This window comes from Lissotriton helveticus, chromosome 10 (genome assembly GCF_964261635.1).
Source record: "Lissotriton helveticus chromosome 10, aLisHel1.1, whole genome shotgun sequence".
Taxonomy (NCBI): Eukaryota; Metazoa; Chordata; class Amphibia; order Caudata; family Salamandridae; genus Lissotriton; species Lissotriton helveticus.
This window is the reverse complement of record NC_136071.1, coordinates 988,778,377-988,802,785: the sequence shown is the minus strand read 5'-3', so window position 1 is coordinate 988,802,785 and position 24,409 is coordinate 988,778,377.

Below are 24,409 nucleotides of genomic sequence, written 5' to 3'. Positions count from 1 at the left end.
AAGACCTATTGCAGATTTTTGCATCCCTCTTGCCAAGCAAGAAGTCAGCCAACTGACCCTAAAAGTCCATTACTTAGTCCGTGGCACAATTGGGGGAAGGCCGGCCTTTCAGGCCTTCAAACTGGGCTCAACCAGCAGGTCCAGTCCTAATCTAATCAGGTCCAGACAGCGTTGTAATGAGCTGTGGGTGAGGTATCACCGTAGTAGGTTTCACTAGCCAGTGGGTGACTCCTGGGTACCCCTCAACCAATGAGATAAATGTTCTCAACTGCAACCATCCCAACTTTTGCAGCGCATCCTGTTTATCTTACTGCAAAATCTTTCAGAGTGCACTATTCTAAATAAAATGCAAGCCCTTGGAGGTGGCTTGTGTGGCAACCAGAAGTGTGTTTTAGTTAATGAGCAGTTCCTCCTCCTCTGCTACATCATATTGGTTCTAGGACCAGCTACCCCTCCTACTCGGCTGATCCAAACAGACAACAGAGGCACCTACAGAACCAAAGACTTCTTTTCCCCAGGGATCACTTTACACTTAACTCTAAATGGACATACCTCAATCTGGGTCCTTTCAAGTTAATGAAGTTGCTGTACCTCCCCAGCTGCCCTTCCTGAGCTGTTATATGTCACATACCTCACATTCAGATCTTCCTATGAAAATGGCCTATGCCAAAGTTTATGCTCCCATTAAGGGGAAGCACTGTCAGGGCAATAAGCCAACAAGCTAATGTTAATCTTTGGCCCGTGTGCTGTGCACCTGCCCCACTTTTGAGCTGGAAAGAAGGTGGTTGCTCAAACCACTATTCCAGGAACTAAACATTCGATCCTGTCGGATGCAATCCAGCACTGCTTCTAAGGAAAAGACTTTATCTTTACAGTGAGATTCTCAAAGTCCATGGACAAAGCTGCAGAGAGAACCGTTCAACAGTTAAAGGCAGGCAGCTGCTCCTGTGAAGCATAAATAATAGGACTTGCACTATGCCCATTGCACTTTCTCACAGTCACTCACATAATTTGATGTAGATGTTTTAAATCCCAAACTCTCTTTAATCTCATTGCAACAGAGAGTTGCCGCAATTTGACAAAACTACATTTTAATATATTATCTGAATATTTAAGTTCATATCTATTCTTTTTATAAAATGTTTCCTCTTTAGGAATGAATTGCATTGGTTACTCTACATTTGAATAGTTGTAATCAACCATCAGCTAAAGTATTTATACATACTGAAGGATCAGGAAACGCTTGATGTTTTAAAAGCCACTTTTCCTAAACATGTATTAAAAATCTGACTTCACCATTCAATTAAATTTTTAACAAACATTAAAAATAGGGTTTGAATTAGTCTTGTAGCTTGTCTGAAACCAGAGATATCAGGCTTATGATTTTGTTCTCAACTCTAGTTTTTCTCATATGGTACCTAAAGCCCTCTACTTTGGAAGTAGTGCTTGACTAGTCACGGTAGTAACATGCCAATACTAAATTTTTGCACGTACCACTTTTAAATACTAGGCACCTCACCTTGTGGGCTTAAAGGCCTACTTAAAGTTGACTTTTTGGAATATTTAAAAGTAGGGTTCTTTCCTGTCAACAAGTGATATTTTGATAGGTTTGCCTGCAGTTTTAAAACCTGCAGGGATCAGACTTCATTGGTAGGCCTGAAGCGATGTTTTCTTAGTCAGCTTAGTGGATGGCACCACAAGTGCTGCAGTCCACAGGTGACTTTTAACTTTTCTATGCCATTGGTGTATGTCCTACACCATATATTGTGGCCTTATTGGGAAGTTCTATACAGCAATTAGGATTTTGACAATGTTACCATGTTTTGGAAGTCAGAGCCTATACACTAGGAACAGGACAGCAGTGCCTGAGTGTGCAGAGTTAAAAAAAACAGTAGCATCAGCCCAAATAATTGGGGATTCCATTCAAAAAGAGGCATGTTCCCACATTTTGCCAATGTTTATTTTGATTTAGAGTGACTGCTTCGATGGTTAAGCAAGCTGGGGCAGATCCTTGTACCAAAGGTGTTATGATGAGGGTTAACCAGAGTGGTGACACTGCCTACCTGATTTCTTTCAGAAGAGACAATGGATTGGGCTCTGGGAAATGTGAGGGTGGTTTCATTGTGGTGATAACTAAGTATTAGCGAAATGTGCGAAATCGCGGTCCGCAAATTTGCGTGAAATCGAATTCGATATTTTTGTTCAGCGCCACCTCCCTAAGACCGTGGCAGCAGGGGGCAGGCCCGTTCAAGGGTATGGCCTCCGGGAGCGTCAGCAGCGGTGGGATAAGATGTGCCGGGCCATGCGGAGGGAGTCGGGGGTCGGGCGCACCTACGACCAAGCGACGCACCGGTGGAGATCCCTGGCCTTGGTGAGTAGCTATTTAATAACTACTTTGTATTCTTCTGCTCTGTGTTATATTGCTAATATATGTTTTTACCGAAGAGCAAGAATGCTGCCTATTCGATTACATTGCAGGTAAAATACTGTTTAAATAGCTTCTGTGATTGCAGGTGCTCGCCTCCTCAGTGGCGTTGCTACTATGCTTACTTGTTTGCAACTTTGTGCTCATTTGGCCTGAGAATATGTATGAGTGTAGTACTTTACAGAACTGCGTAATGCTAGAGAGACTAGAGACTCAAGTTTAGTCCTTCCTTTGTACTCCTGCTGCCATTAAGAAGAAGAGATAGTGATGGACTGATAGGTTGAGTATATTATGACTTGTTATTAGTAGTAGTAGGACATTTTTTAGTGCTCTGCAATCATGATGACGGACAGTGTCTGTCACGTCGCGTGCTGCTGAGTGCTGGCAGTCGTAGTAGAACATTTTTGTTGTTGGTTTAGTTAGTGATTTACATAACTTTCCAAGTAGACGGTCTGCGAATCTAGCAATACTGTACTAGTAGTATCCTCCTAGTTGACCAGATCAGATAGGTCAATACATGTAGTGCAATTGTTGCTAATTTGTTTCCCCGAGATAATTTTAGATTGTGGTCAAAGAAATCAAATATTTAAAAAAAACAATCATCCATGTTGTGTTTCTTTATTTCATGATCATCAGCCCCTCCCAGGGGCAAGGCGACTAGCACCATTGAGACTCCGGTGGAAGAAGGTGGACAGTCACAGGATCGGTCCCTTGCAGGCTTTTTTGCTGGCCCCAGTAAGTTGTTCTATTGTTATATTAATACTTCTACTTCCCTAACTTTTACAGCTCCTATTCATTACAAACTGTTTCCTAATTCTATTTTTTACAAAATAGTCTTTGATCTTCTTCTAATCTAGACTACTTTCTACATTTTTATCCGGCCTCTACCTTCACTCTCTGTGTTGTGCTACTACTATTTACGATTATGAGTCAGTCTGTGTAGGTAGCTAAGCTTGCCCAGTCGGCAAACGGTGTTAAACAAAACTCTCATCCAGCAATAGCTCTAGGCACTGAGTGCAGTCATCTGGGTTGCCCTTGCTGTCTATTCCAGTCTTCTTAATGTAAGTGCTTTTACAATTTCCAACAACAAAATGTCAATGTTTACACCAAGAAAAAGGTAGCAGTTGCCTTTTTGATTTGCTAGGAGCACATACCATACCGCTAGTGTTTCAGGGACTATTCTGCACATAACGAAGTATGGACAAGAGAAATAGGACATTATTGATGATAGGTGCAGTTCGACTTTCCACATACCTCAGTCCGAACAGAAGTTGAACCCCCAATCCCCTGACCGTCTGTCTAGTGTGTCTGACCAATGATTTTACGCCCCAGAAGAACAGAAGAAGACTACCGCAGAGTACCGGCCTATCTGAGTCACTGAAACATGACTGCCAAGTGCAGTAGTTCAAACCCTTCCGCTCACTCACTCGTGAACAAAAACCACACAGTGTTTGTTAGTTTTAAAGTTATATTTTCAATTAAGAAATGAAAAAACTATTTCTTTATTTTTAATAGCGTAGTATTCGGAGCGAGCACTGCTGATAGATGACGTTAAAGTTTAAACAACATTCCCATGAATCAAATTACTTTAACGTAATAGTTAACAGACACATGAAATTATTAGAATAACTGTGCGGGAGCCCCCACCTTCTTTAAAGTACTTAAAGTACTGCTGGGGATGACTTACTAGTAATTGGTGAATCGTCCTGTTGGCAGAAGGGCAATGTAATCTTCTTTCTGTAATTAGAAAAATGGTGCACGTTAAGCAAGCATTCATCAGTTGTCCTACGAAGTGTAGCATTTAATGGAATAAGCATATAAAAAGTTAACACCCTCCCCAAAACCGTTACTTTTTTTCAATCCCAGTAATAAAAAATGTGTTATGTAACATTTTCTTCCACTATGAGACGAAATAGGGGGTTGTGTATGGCATCTGAAAATATGACATGTTTTTTCTAGACGTCACAACACCTGATGTGGCACAGATGACCACCAGTGCCGGGGCCAGCAGTGCGAGGGCTCCACTCTAGGGGCGGATGCGGCGGTGCCACCAGGAGGAGCTGGGGGGGAAGGCTCAGTGGTGGCAGACGGTGGTAAGTTATTATACTCCTTACTTATTGAAATTTTTGAGTAGGCTCGCAAAGGAGTGTATGGTGTACTGTACAGTACACAGTACACTAGTACAAGTACACTGTACTGTTAAGAATAGTTACTAATTTAGAACTACTTTTTTGGCTATCACAGAGAAGACAGTCAACCTTGACTTGTAATAGCATTAGTGGCGGTACTTCTCGGGTAAGCAATGCCCCCCTCTATTTGACTTCAACTCAGCTGGCAAACTTTTATCGTGAAGCCAAGTCATATAAGATGTACTTTAGGGATGTGAAGAACGAAAAGTGAAAGAAGGGTGAAACGAAGGACGAGCGAGTCTTAACATTTATGACTGTAAAGAATGGTGTTTTTGAATGCAAGTCAAGAGAAGAAGACGGTGGTTTCCAAAATATAATGAAAAGAGTGTTAGTTGGTTGTTGAGAAAAAGAAAACTTGGTACATTTGAGACAATTAAGAAGAATGATAGACGTACTTTGGAAGCCTGGATGTTATCTTCTTTTTCCTCATCGATAGCAGAGGTGTATGATGTAGTAGAGCAGACGCTGAGTGGATGAAGATTGTTACTTTGAACAGCATGTCCATGCCAGAGTAGCAAAGCTGAGGAAATCCAAATACTAGAATTTGTGATTGTTCACAAATACTCCCTGCCTTGACTAACAGTACAGTACTTTACTTTGCAAGCACAGCATCTATTGTGTATGGATTGTATAGTTCACAACATTATATCAAGTCAAGTCCCTTCCTCTGCCAATTATGGGTACCACACTCACTCCCTATGTTAATAATTTTATTTCAGCTGTGTCATGGGTGGACTATCGCTGTAGTTCACTCAATCTATCAAAACAAAGCACCTAAAGTCATCCATCATATAACCAAAGATCATGTGATCGGCAGGATGATGATATATGATCAGAATTGAATAATCTTCATTCTTCTTTTGTAGTAGTGAAGGCCCGGAGGGGCAGTGCGAAAGATATCATTACATTGAGCAGTAGCCCTTGATGTAACCGAGTATGGCCAGTGGCAGTGCCACCCCTATAGAAAAGTAAGAGCTTCCTATCCCCACCTGCATGTACTGCTTAAAGTACTGCGAGTCTGCGTCATCATGGCTTGTGTCTGTTTTTCTTGGGTGCAAGCTGAGTGAGCTGCCATGCCGGCTACCACAAGTTCACGTACCAGTAATTTCTTTTGCAAAACACTCTCTGACTATGTATGTATTAGTGAGTCCATCCATAGTCCTGCTAGTGGAATTCCTGAAACTCCCAGTAATGTCATAGGCCTACAAAGACGGCGGAAAGATACATGCCAAAATGTTATACTGTGTTTGCTACTTGCTGGTGTTACTGAGAGTCAACTTTCCGTTGAATTATTTTGACTTTATGTTAAAGACTATTGGCTACAGTATTTTTCTTTCTTTCTTCATATAGATGCTACTCCGAAAAAGCCCACCAGAAAGGAGATGGCAGTCCGGGCCAGGGCCCGTAAGCTGGAGGCTATTTGTGTCGAGTATCGGCGGCTGTGGGCTCGGGAGCAGGAGGAGGAGACAGCAACCACTGCATCCTCCTCCAGTGCCCCCGTGTCCACCAGCCAGAAGCCTCCAGCCAAACGGAGCCGTGGCCCGACAGCCTCCTGCCACACAGCAGCAACACAATCAGCTGCCACCCCCAGAGCCTGGATGGTACGTCAGCGCCGCCTCCGTAAAAGAGTGGAGTACCTGGAGCGGTTGGCTGAAAAACATCAGCGCCAGCTCCGGGACCTCCGCAAAGAGCTGCGGGACATGCAGCAACAGCTGTCCACACTACGCCACCGGAGGAAGTGACTGTCGCTTGCCCCTTTTTTAAAGACTGTTGGGGGGGGTGGGAATTGGGTGTTTGGGAAAGGGGACTTTTGGACTTTTGGACATTGGTTGGGATTAGGCAGGGGGTGAGTTTGGTTAATTTATTTTATTTTTTTACTACATCCATATATTTCTTAATAATTATTTTTCATACCAAAACATAGTATACACGTTCATATTATTTTGTGTGGGGGTGGGCGGTGGTTACTGGACGTTTGGTTTCTTCCAACTTACCAGCATGAATGAAACATCTAGTCCTGAAATGTACCAAAGTGCCAGTAACTGAGTTAGTGAATTCAGTAGCCCTACTAGTACTTTACTAGTAGTACTGGCAGTCTCTGCTCTCCTCCCAGTACTAGCCCATTATTCTACCTCTCCAAAATGCTTATCTTACCTGTGATTCGTGTTAGAGAATAGGGGTAGCCTGCATGGCAAATGGTGATTAAGGTTGGTTGTTGACTTGAATCCTCGACGGATGAAATATCATTGTTGTGCTGGTAGTAGTAGTGGTACATACTGGCAGTAGCAGCATATGAAAAAAGGAAATGAAACATTGAGTGGCCTGAGCGAAGCATTAGAAACAGTACGATCGAAAGTACGCTACAGAACAGTGCCATAAATTGTAGCCTAAGCAGTGCTAAAGTATTCTAAATAAAAGGACTAGTTTCGTGGACTATGGCTACTATAAGAAATATTATGAAGGCAAAGGATACTTAAACATAAGAATTAACCATTTGATTCGTCATGTGTACGAGCATGATGTTTGATGCTCAATCCACGATGTCGCACATGAAATTCGATTTTCCAACATTTTTCTGTTGCTTAGACCTTATCCTTACCTGCAAGTGTGTGGAATTTTTTGTTGTCATTTAGTCATACCTCAATGAAAAACCACACAGCCCGGGGGAAGAGGGTTATGGTTTTTGAAGATTGGATGGGAATGGGTTTTTTGGGAAAAGTTTTGTGGAGAGAAGAAAAAAAAATACTGCAGGGCAAACAACAAATGAAGAGAAACAAATGTTTGGATTCAAGATATCCATAAATCTTTTAAGGGACATAAAGGAAGTGCACTCCTGCATGCATGAAGTTGTTTGCTAAACGGATGGTTAGGTTACTGAAAAGTTGTACTTACTACATCTTATTAGTATGTATGAGGAAACATTTTGACATTGACACTAGAACAGGGCTGCATTAATTATGCAAATTCACGTGCCTTTCTGCCCTCATAGAGAATAAACACTTAATATTAGTACATTAAGTTAGATATAAAAATAGCAAAGAAATGTATGAAATAGCTGGAGAGATAACTTTGAAGCAGAGAACAATGAAACGCACCTAGTCACATTCGTAGAAGTTCAAGTTTACAACAATAACATTTAAAAGATAAGGCGAAGGTAAGAGAGAATACTGTAACTTTATGTTGTAGTTGTCCTGTTGAATTGGTGAAGTTGCATGCATCCAGCGATTCCTCTTATTCGCGATATACTCCTCCATTCCATCTTACGCTCCGTCGATCAATATTGGTGACCAGACACACTGTCCACTGGCTGCCTGATGAGTAATTGCGGATTGCGTCTGAGTTCAGCGTTGTATCATGGCACATGGTAAAAGCCGTCCTGTAATTTTTGATGGAAAAAAACAGGAAGTGAACCAGTTAAAAAAATCAAAGGTACGCTGTGTAGTGCAAAAATAACACTTTCAGTTTTCAGAGCTGACATTATTATTATATACAATCATCACTTCAAAAGTGCGTAACCTGGTTTTCCTTTACAAGGATAGTAATAGTAACTATGTTTGAATTCTGCGGATCCACCATGGATTTCCTTAAAAAAAAATTTAAAACAAAATTAGACATTCCCAGGAGTGCTCCCAGACCCCTGAACCCAGTTGGCAAAATGTAGAACACCCCCAAGTAGCCCCTTAAAAACATGCGATACTGCTACCAGGTTGAACCCTAACTTCATATCGTGCCAAAAAGCACTCTGCAACTAGGCCCAAACCCCCCTTTTCCACCATGGATTTTCTTCAAAACACTTGCATTCAATATTAGACATTCCCAGGAGTGCTCCCAGATCCCTAAACCCAGTCGCAAAAATCTAGAACCCCCCCAAGTAGCCCTCCGCAGAAAAGCAATTTTGGAGAAAAAAAAACTTTCACCTCGGATTTTCTTCAAACCACTTGCAATCACAATTACACATTCCCAGGAGTGCACCCAGACCACTGAACCCAGTCGCAAAAATGTAGGACACCCCCAAGTAGTCCCCAGAAAAAATGCGAAAGTGCTAACCCTAACTCCAAATCGTGCCAAAACGCACTCTGCAACTAGGCCCAAACCCCCCTTTTCCACCATGGATTTTCTTCAAAACACTTGCATTCAAAATTAGACATTACCAGTAGTGCTCCCAGACCCCTGAACCCATTCGCAGAAATCTAGAAAACCCCTAAGTAGCCCCCTAAAAACATGCGATACTGCTACCAGGTTGAACCCTAACACCAAATCGTGCCAAAACCCACTCTGCAGCTAGGCCCTAACTCCCCTTTCCCACCATGGATTTTCTTCAAACCACTTGCAATCAAAATTAGACTATCCCAGCAGTGCTCCGAGACCCCCCCAAAAACCTAGAACCCACCCAAACAGCACCCCAAAAACAAGCAAGTGAGCAAAAACGGAAAAACTTTTTCACCATGGATTTTCTCCAAAACACTTGCATCCGATATTAGACCTTCCCAGCAATGCCCCCAGACACCTCAACCCACCCGCAAAAAAGTAGAACATCCCCAAACAGGCCAAAAGCAAAAATGGAAAATGTGACACTTAGAACATTTTCGGCCTACCAGTAAAAATCACTCCAAACGCACTCTACAGCTAGGCCCTAACTCCCCTTTCCCACCATGGATTTTCTTCAAACCACTTGCAATGAAAATTAGACTATCCCAGCAGTGTCCGAGACCCCCCAAAAATCTAGAACCCACCCAAACAGCACCCCAAAAACAAGCAAGTGAGCAAAAACGGAAAAACTTTTTCACCATGGATTTTATCCAAAACACTTGCATCCGATATTAGACCTTCCCAGCAATACCCCCAGACACCTCAACCCACCCGCAAAAAAGTAGAACACCCCCAAACAGGCCAAAAGCAAAATGGAAAATGTGACACACAGAAAAATTTCGGCCTACCAGTACAAATCACTCCAAACGCACTCTGCAGCTAGGCTCTAACTCCCCTTTCCCACCATGGATTTTCTTCAAACCACTTGCAATCAAAATTAGACTATCCCAGCAGTGCTCCGAAACCACCCAAAAACCTAGAACCCACCCAAACAGCACCCCAAAAACAAGCAAGTGAGCAAAAACAGAAAAACTTTTTCACCATGGATTTTATCCAAAACACTTGCATCTGATATTAGACCTTCCCAGCAATGCCCCCAGACACCTCAACCCACCCGCAAAAAAGTAGAACATCCCCAAACAGGCCAAAAGCAAAAATGGAAAATGTGACACTTAGAACATTTTCGGCCTACCAGTAAAAATCACTCCAAACGCACTCTGCAGCTAGGCCCTAACTCCCCTTTCCCACCATGGATTTTCTTCAAACCACTTGCAATCTAAATTAGACTATCCCAGCAGTGCTCCGAGACCCCCCAAAAACCTAGAACCCACCCAAACAGCACCCCAAAAACAAGCAAGTGAGCAAAATGTGAAAAACTTTTTCACCATGGATTTTATCCAAAAGACTTGCATCCGATATTAGACCTTCCCAGCAATGCTCCGAGACCCCTCAACCCACCCGCAAAAAAGTAGAACACCCCCAAACAGGCCAAAATCAAAAATGGAAAATGTGACACTTAAAATTTTTTCGGCCTACCAGTCAAAATCACTCCAAACGCACTCTGCAGCTAGGCCCTAACTCCCCTTTCTCACCATGGATTTTCTTCAAACCACTTGGAATCAAAATTAGACTATCCCAGCAGTGCTTCCAGACCCCCAGACCCCCCCAAAAACCTAGAACCCACCCAAACAGCACCCCAAAAACAAGCAAGTGAGCAAAAACAGAAAAACTTTTTCACCATGGATTTTATCCAAAACACTTGCATCCGATATTAGACCTTCCCAGCAATGCCCCCAGACACCTCAACCCACCGGCAAAAAAGTAGAACATCCCCAAACAGGCCAAAAGCAAAAATGGAAAATGTGACACTTAGAACATTTTCGGCCTACCAGTAAAAATCACTCCAAACGCACTCTACAGCTAGGCCCTAACTCCCCTTTCCCACCATAGATTTTCTTCAAACCACTTGCAATGAAAATTAGACTATCCCAGCAGTGCTCCGAGACAGCCCAAAAATCTAGAACCCACCCAAACAGCACCCCAAAAACAAGCAAGTGAGCAAAAACGGAAAAACTTTTTCACCATGGATTTTATCCAAAACACTTGCATCCGATATTAGACCTTCCCAGCAATGCCCCCAGACACCTCAACCCACCCGCAAAAAAGTAGAACACCCCCAAACAGGCCAAAAGCAAAAATGGAAAATGTGACACACAGAAAATTTTCGGCCTACCAGTACAAATCACTCCAAACGCACTCTGCAGCTAGGCTCTAACTCCCCTTTCCCACCATGGATTTTCTTCAAACCACTTGCAATCAAAATTAGACTATCCCAGCAGTGCTCCGAACCCCCCCCAAAAACCTAGAACCCACCCAAACAGCACCCCAAAAACAAGCAAGTGAGCAAAAACGGAAAAACTTTTTCACCATGGATTTTATCCAAAACACTTGCATCTGATATTAGACCTTCCCAGCAATGCCCCCAGACACCTCAACCCACCCGCAAAAAAGTAGAACATCCCCAAACAGGCCAAAAGCAAAAATGGAAAATGTGACACTTAGAACATTTTCGGCCTACCAGTAAAAATCACTCCAAACGCACTCTGCAGCTAGGCCCTAACTCCCCTTTCCCACCATTGATTTTCTTCAAACCACTTGCAATCTAAATTAGACTATCCCAGCAGTGCTCCGAGACCCCCCAAAAACCTAGAACCCACCCAAACAGCACCCCAAAAACAAGCAAGTGAGCAAAATCGGAAAAACTTTTTCACCATAGGTTTTATCCAAAACACTTGCATCCGATATTAGACCTTCCCAGCAATGCCCCCAGACACCTCAACCCACCCGCAAAAAAGTAGAACATTCCCAAACAGGCCAAAAGCAAAAATGGAAAATGTGACACTTAGAACATTTTCGGCCTACCAGAAAAAATCACTCCAAACGCACTCTGCAGCTAGGCCCTAACTCCCCTTTCCCACCATTGATTTTCTTCAAACCACTTGCAATCTAAATTAGACTATCCCAGCAGTGCTCCGAGACCCCCCAAAAACCTAGAACCCACCCAAACAGCACCCCAAAAACAAGCAAGTGAGCATATCGGAAAAACTTTTTCACCATAGGTTTTATCCAAAACACTTGCATCCGATATTAGACCTTCCCAGCAATGCCCCCAGACACCTCAACCCACCCGCAAAAAAGTAGAACATCCCCAAACAGGCCAAAAGCAAAAATGGAAAATGTGACACTTAGAACATTTTCGGCCTACCAGAAAAAATCACTCCAAACGCACTCTGCAGCTAGGCCCTAACTCCCCTTTCCCACCATAGATTTTCTTCAAACCACTTGCAATCAAAATTAGACTATCCCAGCAGTGCTCCCAGACCCCCCCACAAAAACCTAGAACCCACCCAAACAGCACCCCAAAAACAAGCAAGTGAGCAAAAACAGAAAAACTTTTTCACCATGGATTTTATCCAAAACACTTGCATCCAATATTAGACCTTCCCAGCAATGCCCCCAGACCCCTCAAGCCACCCGCAAAAAAGTAGAACACCCCCAAACAGGCCAAAAGCAAAAATGGAAAATGTGACACTTAGAACATTTTCGGCCTACCAGAAAAAATCACTCCAAACGCATTCTGCAGCTAGGCCCTAACTCCCCTTTCCCACCATGGATTTTCTTTAAACCACTTGCAATCAAAATTAGACTATCCCAGCAGTGCTCCGAGACCCCCCAAAAACCTAGAACCCACCCAAACAGCACCCCAAAAACAAGCAAGTGAGCAAAAACGGAAAAACTTTTTCACCATGGATTTTATCCAAAACACTTGCATCCGATATTAGACCTTCCCAGCAATGCCCCCAGACACCTCAACCCACCCGCAAAAAAGTAGAACATCCCCAAACAGGCCAAAAGCAAAAATGGAAAATGTGACACTTAGAACATTTTCGGCCTACCAGTAAAAATCACTCCAAACGCACTCTGCAGCTAGGCCCTAACTCCCCTTTCCCACCATGGATTTTCTTCAAACCACTTGCAATCAAAATTAGACTAGCCCAGCAGTGCTCCCAGACCCCCCCACAAAAACCTAGAACCCACCCAAACAGCACCCCAAAAACAAGCAAGTGAGCAAAAACGGAAAAACATTTTCACCATGGATTTTATCCAAAACACTTGCATCCGATATTAGACCTTCCCAGCAATGCTCCGAGACCCCTCAACCCACCCGCAAAAAAGTAGAACACCCCCAAACAGGCCAAAATCAAAAATGGAAAATGTGACACTTAAAAATTTTTCGGCCTACCAGTCAAAATCACTCCAAACGCACTCTGCAGCTAGGCTCTAACTCCCCTTTCTCACCATGGATTTTCTTCAAACCAATTGAAATCAAAATTAGACTATCCCAGCAGTGCTTCCAGACCCCCAGACCCCCCCCAAAAACCTAGAACCCACCCAAACAGCACCCCAAAAACAAGCAAGTGAGCAAAAACAGAAAAACTTTTTCACCATGGATTTTATCCAAAACACTTGCATCCGATATTAGACCTTCCCAGCAATGCCCCCAGACCCCTCAAGCTACCCGCAAAAAAGTAGAACACCCCCAAACAGGCCAAAAGCAAAAATGGAAAATGTGACACTTAGAACATTTTCGGCCTACCAGAAAAAATCACTACAAACGCACTCTGCAGCTAGGCCCTAACTCCCCTTTCCCACCATAGATTTTCTTTAAACCACTTGCAATCAAAATTAGACTATCCCAGCAGTGCTCCGAGACCCCCCAAAAACCTAGAACCCACCCAAACAGCACCCCAAAAACAAGCAAGTGAGCAAAAACGGAAAAACTTTTTCACCATGGATTTTATCCATAACACTTGCATCCGATATTAGACCTTCCCAGCAATGCCCCCAGACACCTCAACCCACCCGCAAAAAAGTAGAACATCCCCAAACAGGCCAAAAGCAAAAATGGAAAATGTGACACTTAGAACATTTTCGGCCTACCAGTAAAAATCACTCCAAACGCACTCTGCAGCTAGGCCCTAACTCCCCTTTCCCACCATGGATTTTCTTCAAACCACTTGCAATCAAAATTAGACTATCCCAGCAGTGCTCCGAGACCCCCCAAAAACCTAGAACCCACCCAAACAGCACCCCAAAAACAAGCAAGTGAGCAAAAACGGAAAAACTTTTTCACCATGGATTTTATCCAAAACACTTGCATCCGATATTAGACCTTCCCAGCAATGCCCCCAGACGCCTCAACCCACCCGCAAAAATGTAGAACATCCCCAAACAGGCCAAAAGCAAAAATGGAAAATGTGACACTTAGAACATTTTCGGCCTACCAGAAAAAATCACTCCAAACGCACTCTGCAGCTAGGCCCTAACTCCCCTTTCCCACCATAGATTTTCTTCAAACCACTTGCAATCAAAATTAGACTATCCCAGCAGTGCTCCCAGACCCCCCCACAAAAACCTAGAACCCACTCAAACAGCACCCCAAAAACAAGCAAGTGAGCAAAAACGGAAAAACTTTTTCACCATGGATTTTATCCAAAACACTTGCATCCGATATTAGACCTTCCCAGCAATGCTCCGAGACCCCTCAACCCACCCGCAAAAAAGTAGAACACCCCCAAACAGGCCAAAATCAAAAATGGAAAATGTGACACTTACATTTTTTTCGGCCTACCAGTCAAAATCACTCCAAACGCACTCTGCAGCTAGGCCCTAACTCCCCTTTCTCACCATGGATTTTCTTCAAACCACTTGAAATCAAAATTAGACTATCCCAGCAGTGCTTCCAGACCCCCAGACCCCCCCCAAAAACCTAGAACCCACCCAAACAGCACCCCAAAAACAAGCAAGTGAGCAAAAACAGAAAAACTTTTTCACCATGGATTTTATCCAAAACACTTGCATCCGATATTAGACCTTCCCAGCAATGCCCCCAGACCCCTCAAGCCACCCGCAAAAAAGTAGAACACCCCCAAACAGGCCAAAAGCAAAAATGGAAAATGTGACACTTAGAACATTTTCGGCCTACCAGAAAAAATCACTCCAAACGCATTCTGCAGCTAGGCCCTAACTCCCCTTTCCCACCATGGATTTTCTTTAAACCACTTGCAATCAAAATTAGACTATCCCAGCAGTGCTCCGAGACCCCCCAAAAACCTAGAACCCACCCAAACAGCACCCCAAAAACAAGCAAGTGAGCAAAAACGGAAAAACTTTTTCACCATGGATTTTATCCAAAACACTTGCATCCGATATTAGACCTTCCCAGCAATGCCCCCAGACACCTCAACCCACCCGCAAAAAAGTAGAACATCCCCAAACAGGCCAAAAGCAAAAATGGAAAATGTGACACTTAGAACATTTTCGGCCTACCAGTAAAAATCACTCCAAACGCACTCTGCAGCTAGGCCCTAACTCCCCTTTCCCACCATGGATTTTCTTCAAACCACTTGCAATCAAAATTAGACTATCCCAGCAGTGCTCCGAGACCCCCCAAAAACCTAGAACCCACCCAAACAGCACCCCAAAAACAAGCAAGTGAGCAAAAACGGAAAAACTTTTTCACCATGGATTTTATCCAAAACACTTGCATCCGATATTAGACCTTCCCAGCAATGCCCCCAGACACCTCAACCCACCCGCAAAAAAGTAGAATATCCCCAAACAGGCCAAAAGCAAAAATGGAAAATGTGACACTTAGAACATTTTCGGCCTACTAGAAAAAATCACTCCAAACGCACTCTGCAGCTAGGCCCTAACTCCCCTTTCCCACCATAGATTTTCTTCAAACCACTTGCAATCAAAATTAGACTATCCCAGCAGTGCTCCCAGACCCCCCTACAAAAACCTAGAACCCACCCAAACAGCACCCCAAAAACAAGCAAGTGATCAAAAACGGAAAAACTTTTTCACCATGGATTTTATCCAAAACACTTGCATCCGATATTAGACCTTCCCAGCAATGTTCCGAGACCCCTCAACCCACCCGCAAAAAAGTAGAACACCCCCAAACAGGCCAAAATCAAAAATGGAAAATGTGACACTTAAAAATGTTTCGGCCTACCAGTCAAAATCACTCCAAACGCACTCTGCAGCTAGGCCCTAACTCCCCTTTCTCACCATGGATTTTCTTCAAACCAATTGAAATCAAAATTAGACTATCCCAGCAGTGCTTCCAGACCCCCAGACCCCCCCAAAAACCTAGAACCCACCCAAACAGCACCCCAAAAACAAGCAAGTGAGCAAAAACAGAAAAACTTTTTCACCATGGATTTTATCCAAAACACTTGCATCCGATATTAGACCTTCCCAGCAATGCCCCCAGACCCCTCAAGCTACCCGCAAAAAAGTAGAACACCCCCAAACAGGCCAAAAGCAAAAATGGAAAATGTGACACTTAGAACATTTTCGGCCTACCAGAAAAAATCACTCCAAACGCACTCTGCAGCTAGGCCCTAACTCCCCTTTCCCACCATAGATTTTCTTTAAACCACTTGCAATCAAAATTAGACTATCCCAGCAGTGCTCCGAGACCCCCCAAAAACCTAGAACCCACCCAAACAGCACCCCAAAAACAAGCAAGTGAGCAAAAACGGAAAAACTTTTTCACCATGGATTTTATCCAAAACACTTGCATCCGATATTAGACCTTCCCAGCAATGCCCCCAGACACCTCAACCCACCCGCAAAAAAGTAGAACATCCCCAAACAGGCCAAAAGCAAAAATGGAAAATGTGACACTTAGAACATTTTCGGCCTACCAGTAAAAATCACTCCAAACGCACTCTGCAGCTAGGCCCTAACTCCCCTTTCCCACCATGGATTTTCTTCAAACCACTTGCAATCAAAATTAGACTATCCCAGCAGTGCTCCGAGACCCCCCAAAAACCTAGAACCCACCCAAACAGCACCCCAAAAACAAGCAAGTGAGCAAAATCGGAAAAACTTTTTCACCATGGGTTTTATCCAAAACACTTGCATCCGATATTAGACCTTCCCAGCAATGCCCCCAGACGCCTCAACCCACCCGCAAAAATGTAGAACATCCCCAAACAGGCCAAAAGCAAAAATGGAAAATGTGACACTTAGAACATTTTCGGCCTACCAGAAAAAATCACTCCAAACGCACTCTGCAGCTAGGCCCTAACTCCCCTTTCCCACCATGGATTTTCTTCAAACCACTTGCAATCAAAATTAGACTATCCCAGCAGTGCTCCGAGACCCCCCAAAAACCTAGAACCCACCCAAACAGCACCCCCAAAACAAGCAAGTGAGCAAAAACGGAAAAACTTTTTCACCATGGATTTTATCCAAAACACTTGCATCCGATATTAGACCTTCCCAGCAATGCCCCCAGACACCTCAACCCACCAGCAAAAAAGTAGAACATCCCCAAACAGGCCAAAAGCAAAAATGGAAAATGTGACACTTAGAACATTTTCGGCCTACCAGAAAAAATCACTCCAAACGCACTCTGCAGCTAGGCCCTAACTCCCCTTTCCCACCATAGATTTTCTTCAAACCACTTGCAGTCAAAATTAGACTATCCCAGCAGTGCTCCCAGACCCCCCCACAAAAACCTAGAACCCACCCAAACAGCACCCCAAAAACAAGCAAGTGAGCAAAAACGGAAAAACTTTTTCACCATGGATTTTATCCAAAACACTTGCATCCGATATTAGACCTTCCCAGCAATGCTCCGAGACCCCTCAACCCACCCTCAAAAAAGTAGAACACCCCCAAACAGGCCAAAATCAAAAATGGAAAATGTGACACTTAAAATTTTTTCGGCCTACCAGTCAAAATCACTCCAAACGCACACTGCAGCTAGGCCCTAACTCCCCTTTCTCACCATGGATTTTCTTCAAACCACTTGAAATCAAAATTAGACTATCCCAGCAGTGCTTCCAGACCCCCAGACCCCCCCCAAAGACCTAGAACCCACCCAAACAGCACCCCAAAAACAAGCAAGTGAGCAAAAACAGAAACACTTTTTCACCATGGATTTTATCCAAAACACTTGCATCCGATATTAGACCTTCCCAGCAATGCCCCCAGACCCCTCAAGCTACCCGCAAAAAAGTAGAACACCCCCAAACAGGCCAAAAGCAAAAATGGAAAATGTGACACTTAGAACATTTTCGGCCTACCAGAAAAAATCACTCCAAACGCACTCTGCAGCTAGGCCCTAACTCCCCTTTCCCACCATAGATTTTCTTTAAACCACTTGCAATCAAAATTAGACTATCCCAGCAGTGCTCCGAGACCCCCCAAAAACCTAGAACCCACCCAAACAGCACCCCAAAAACAAGCAAGTGAGCAAAAACGGAAAAACTTTTTCACCATGGATTTTATCCAAAACACTTGCATCCGATATTAGACCTTCCCAGCAATGCCCCCAGACACCTCAACCCACCCGCAAAAAAGTAGAACATCCCCAAACAGGCCAAAAGCAAAAATGGAAAATGTGACACTTAGAACATTTTCGGCCTACCAGAAAAAATCACTCCAAACGCACTCTGCAGCTAGGCCCTAACTCCCCTTTCCCACCATGGATTTTCTTCAAACCACTTGCAATCAAAATTAGACTATCCCAGCAGTGCTCCGAGACCCCCCAAAAACCTAGAACCCACCCAAACAGCACCCCAAAAACAAGCAAGTGAGCAAAAACGGAAAAACTTTTTCACCATGGATTTTATCCAAAACACTTGCATCCGATATTAGACCTTCCCAGCAATGCCCCCAGACGCCTCAACCCACCAGCAAAAAAGTAGAACATCCCCAAACAGGCCAAAAGCAAAAATGGAAAATGTGACACTTAGAACATTTTCGGCCTACCAGAAAAAATCACTCCAAACGCACTCTGCAGCTAGGCCCTAACTCCCCTTTCCCACCATAGATTTTCTTCAAACCACTTGAAATCAAAATTAGACTATCCCAGCAGTGCTTCCAGACCCCCAGACCCCCCCAAAAACCTAGAACCCACCCAAACAGCACCCCAAAAACAAGCAAGTGAGCAAAAACAGAAAAAACTTTTTCACCATGGATTTTATCCAAAACACTTGCATCCGATATTAGACCTTCCCAGCAATGCCCCCAGACGCCTCAACCCACCAGCAAAAAAGTAGAACATCCCCAAACAGGCCAAAAGCAAAAATGGAAAATGTGACACTTAGAACATTTTCGGCCTACCAGTCAAAATCACTCCAAACGCACTCTGCAGCTAGGCCCTAACTCCCCTTTCTCACCATGGATTTTCTTCAAACCACTTGAAATCAAAATTAGACTATCCCAGCAGTGCTTCCAGACCCCCAGACCCCCCCAAAAACCTAGAACCCACCCAAACAGCACCCCAAAAACAAGCAAGTGAGCAAAAACAGAAAAACTTTTTCACCATGGATTTTATCCAAAACACTTGCATCCGATATTAGACCTTCCCAGCAATGCCCCCAGACCCCTCAAGCCACCCGCAAAAAAGTAGAACACCCCCAAACAGGCCAAAAGCAAAAATGGAAAATGTGACACTTAGAACATTTTCGGCCTACCAGAAAAAATCACTCCAAACGCATTCTGCAGCTAGGCCCTAACTCCCCTTTCCCACCATGGATTTTCTTTAAACCACTTGCAATCAAAATTAAACTATCCCAGCAGTGCTCCGAGACCCCCCAAAAACCTAGAACCCACCCAAACAGCACCCCAAAAACAAGCAAGTGAGCAAAAACGGAAAAACTTTTTCACCATGGATTTTATCCAAAACACTTGCATCCGATGTTAGACCTTCCCAGCAATGCCCCCAGACACCTCAACCCACCCGAAAAAAAGTAGAACATCCCCAAACAGGCCAAAAGCAAAAATGGAAAATGTGACACTTAGAACATTTTCGGCCTACCAGTAAAAATCACTCCAAACGCACTCTGCAGCTAGGCCCTAACTCCCCTTTCCCACCATGGATTTTCTTCAAACCACTTGCAATCAAAATTAGACTATCCCAGCAGTGCTCCGAGACCCCCCAAAAACCTAGAACCCACCCAAACAGCACCCCAAAAACAAGCATGTGAGCAAAAACGGAAAAACTTTTTCACCATGGATTTTATCCAAAACACTTGCATCCGATATTAGACCTTCCCAGCAATGCCCCCAGACACCTCAACCCACCCGCAAAAAAGTAGAACATCCCCAAACAGGCCAAAAGCAAAAATGGAAAATGTGACAGAACATTTTCGGCCTACCAGAAAAAATCACTCCAAACGCACTCTGCAGCTAGGCCCTAACTCCCCTTTCCCACCATAGATTTTCTTCAAACCACTTGCAATCAAAATTAGACTATCCCAGCAGTGCTCCCAGACCCCCCCACAAAAACCTAGAACCCACCCAAACAGCACCCCAAAAACAAGCAAGTGAGCAAAAACGGAAAAACTTTTTCACCATGGATTTTATCCAAAACACTTGCATCCGATATTAGACCTTCCCAGCAATGCTCCGAGACCCCTCAACCCACCGGCAAAAAAGTAGAACACCCCCAAACAGGCCAAAATCAAAAATGGAAAATGTGACACTTAGAACATTTTCGGCCTACCAGAAAAAATCACTCTAAACGCACTCTGCAGCTAGGCCCTAACTCCCCTTTCCCACCATGGATTTTCTACAAACCACTTGCAATCAAAATTAGACTATCCCAGCAGTGCTCCGAGACCCCCCAAAAACCTAGAACCCACCCAAACAGCACCCCAAAAACAAGCAAGTGAGCAAAAACGGAAAAACTTTTTCACCATGGATTTTATCCAAAACACTTGCATCCGATATTAGACCTTCCCAGCAATGCCCCCAGACGCCTCAACCCACCAGCAAAAAAGTAGAACATCCCCAAACAGGCCAAAAGCAAAAATGGAAAATGTGACACTTAGAACATTTTCGGCCTACCAGAAAAAATCACTCCAAACGCACTCTGCAGCTAGGCCCTAACTCCCCTTTCCCACCATAGATTTTCTTCAAACCACTTGAAATCAAAATTAGACTATCCCAGCAGTGCTTCCAGACCCCCAGACCCCCCCAAAAACCTAGAACCCACCCAAACAGCACCCCAAAAACAAGCAAGTGAGCAAAAACAGAAAAACTTTTTCACCATGGATTTTATCCAAAACACTTGCATCCGATATTAGACCTTCCCAGCAATGCCCCCAGACGCCTCAACCCACCAGCAAAAAAGTAGAACATCCCCAAACAGGCCAAAAGCAAAAATGGAAAATGTGACACTTAGAACATTTTCGGCCTACCAGTCAAAATCACTCCAAACGCACTCTGCAGCTAGGCCCTAACTCCCCTTTCTCACCATGGATTTTCTTCAAACCACTTGAAATCAAAATTAGACTATCCCAGCAGTGCTTCCAGACCCCCAGACCCCCCCAAAAACCTAGAACCCACCCAAACAGCACCCCAAAAACAAGCAAGTGAGCAAAAACAGAAAAACTTTTTCACCATGGATTTTATCCAAAACACTTGCATCCGATATTAGACCTTCCCAGCAATGCCCCCAGACCCCTCAAGCCACCCGCAAAAAAGTAGAACACCCCCAAACAGGCCAAAAGCAAAAATGGAAAATGTGACACTTAGAACATTTTCGGCCTACCAGAAAAAATCACTCCAAACGCATTCTGCAGCTAGGCCCTAACTCCCCTTTCCCACCATGGATTTTCTTTAAACCACTTGCAATCAAAATTAGACTATCCCAGCAGTGCTCCGAGACCCCCCAAAAACCTAGAACCCACCCAAACAGCACCCCAAAAACAAGCAAGTGAGCAAAAACGGAAAAACTTTTTCACCATGGATTTTATCCAAAACACTTGCATCCGATGTTAGACCTTCCCAGAAATGCCCCCAGACACCTCAACCCACCCGAAAAAAAGTAGAACATCCCCAAACAGGCCAAAAGCAAAAATGGAAAATGTGACACTTAGAACATTTTCGGCCTACCAGTAAAAATCACTCCAAACGCACTCTGCAGCTAGGCCCTAACTCCCCTTTCCCACCATGGATTTTCTTCAAACCACTTGCAATCAAAATTAGACTATCCCAGCAGTGCTCCGAGACCCCCCAAAAACCTAGAACCCACCCAAACAGCACCCCAAAAACAAGCATGTGAGCAAAAACGGAAAAACTTTTTCACCATGGATTTTATCCAAAACACTTGCATCCGATATTAGACCTTCCCAGCAATGCCCCCAGACACCTCAACCCACCCGCAAAAAAGTAGAACATCCCCAAACAGGCCAAAAGCAAAAATGGAAAATGTGACAGAACATTTTCGGCCTACCAGAAAAAATCACTCCAAACGCACTCTGCAGCTAGGCCCTAACTCCCCTTTCCCACCATAGATTTTCTTCAAACCACTTGCAATCAAAATTAGACTATCCCAGCAGTGCTCCCAGACCCCCCCACAAAAACCTAGAACCCACCCAAACAGCACCCCAAAAACAAGCAAGTGAGCAAAAACGGAAAAACTTTTTCACCATGGATTTTATCCAAAACACTTGCATCCGATATTAGACCTTCCCAGCAATGCTCCGAGACCCCTCAACCCACCGGCAAAAAAGTAGAACACCCCCAAACAGGCCAAAATCAAAAATGGAAAATGTGACACTTAGAAAATTTTTGGCCTACCAGTCAAAATCACTCCAAACGCACTCTGCAGCTAGGCCCTAACTCCCCTTTCTCACCATGGATTTTCTTCAAACCAATTGAAATCAAAATTAGACTATCCCAGCAGTGCTTCCAGACCCCCAGACCCCCCCAAAAACCTAGAACCCACCCAAACAGCACCCCAAAAACAAGCAAGTGAGCAAAAACAGAAACACTTTTTCACCATGGATTTTATCCAAAACACTTGCATCCGATATTAGACCTTCCCAGCAATGCCCCCAGACCCCTCAAGCTACCCGCAAAAAAGTAGAACACCCCCAAACAGGCCAAAAGCAAAAATGGAAAATGTGACACTTAGAACATTTTCGGCCTACCAGAAAAAATCACTCCAAACGCACTCTGCAGCTAGGCCCTAACTCCCCTTTCCCACCATAGATTTTCTTCAAACCACTTGCAGTCAAAATTAGACTATCCCAGCAGTGCTCCCAGACCCCCCCACAAAAACCTAGAACCCACCCAAACAGCACCCCAAAAACAAGCAAGTGAGCAAAAACGGAAAAACTTTTTCACCATGGATTTTATCCAAAACACTTGCATCCGATATTAGACCTTCCCAGCAATGCTCCGAGACCCCTCAACCCACCCTCAAAAAAGTAGAACACCCCCAAACAGGCCAAAATCAAAAATGGAAAATGTGACACTTAAAATTTTTTCGGCCTACCAGTCAAAATCACTCCAAACGCACACTGCAGCTAGGCCCTAACTCCCCTTTCTCACCATGGATTTTCTTCAAACCACTTGAAATCAAAATTAGACTATCCCAGCAGTGCTTCCAGACCCCCAGACCCCCCCAAAGACCTAGAACCCACCCAAACAGCACCCCAAAAACAAGCAAGTGAGCAAAAACAGAAAAACTTTTTCACCATGGATTTTATCCAAAACACTTGCATCCGATATTAGACCTTCCCAGCAATGCCCCCAGACCCCTCAAGCTACCCGCAAAAAAGTAGAACACCCCCAAACAGGCCAAAAGCAAAAATGGAAAATGTGACACTTAGAACATTTTCGGCCTACCAGAAAAAATCACTCCAAACGCACTCTGCAGCTAGGCCCTAACTCCCCTTTCCCACCATAGATTTTCTTTAAACCCCTTGCAATCAAAATTAGACTATCCCAGCAGTGCTCCGAGACCCCCCAAAAACCTAGAACCCACCCAAACAGCACCCCAAAAACAAGCAAGTGAGCAAAAACGGAAAAACTTTTTCACCATGGATTTTATCCAAAACACTTGCATCCGATATTAGACCTTCCCAGCAATGCCCCCAGACACCTCAACCCACCCGCAAAAAAGTAGAACATCCCCAAACAGGCCAAAAGCAAAAATGGAAAATGTGACACTTAGAACATTTTCGGCCTACCGGAAAAAATCACTCCAAACGCACTCTGCAGCTAGGCCCTAACTCCCCTTTCCCACCATGGATTTTCTTCAAACCACTTGCAATCAAAATTAGACTATCCCAGCAGTGCTCCGAGACCCCCCAAAAACCTAGAACCCACCCAAACAGCACCCCAAAAACAAGCAAGTGAGCAAAAACGGAAAAACTTTTTCACCATGGATTTTATCCATAACACTTGCATCCGATATTAGACCTTCCCAGCAATGCCCCCAGACACCTCAACCCACCCGCAAAAAAGTAGAACATCCCCAAACAGGCCAAAAGCAAAAATGGAAAATGTGACACTTAGAACATTTTCGGCCTACCAGTAAAAATCACTCCAAACGCACTCTGCAGCTAGGCCCTAACTCCCCTTTCCCACCATGGATTTTCTTCAAACCACTTGCAATCAAAATTAGACTATCCCAGCAGTGCTCCGAGACCCCCCAAAAACCTAGAACCCACCCAAACAGCACCCCAAAAACAAGCAAGTGAGCAAAAACGGAAAAACTTTTTCACCATGGATTTTATCCAAAACACTTGCATCCGATATTAGACCTTCCCAGCAATGCCCCCAGACGCCTCAACCCACCCGCAAAAATGTAGAACATCCCCAA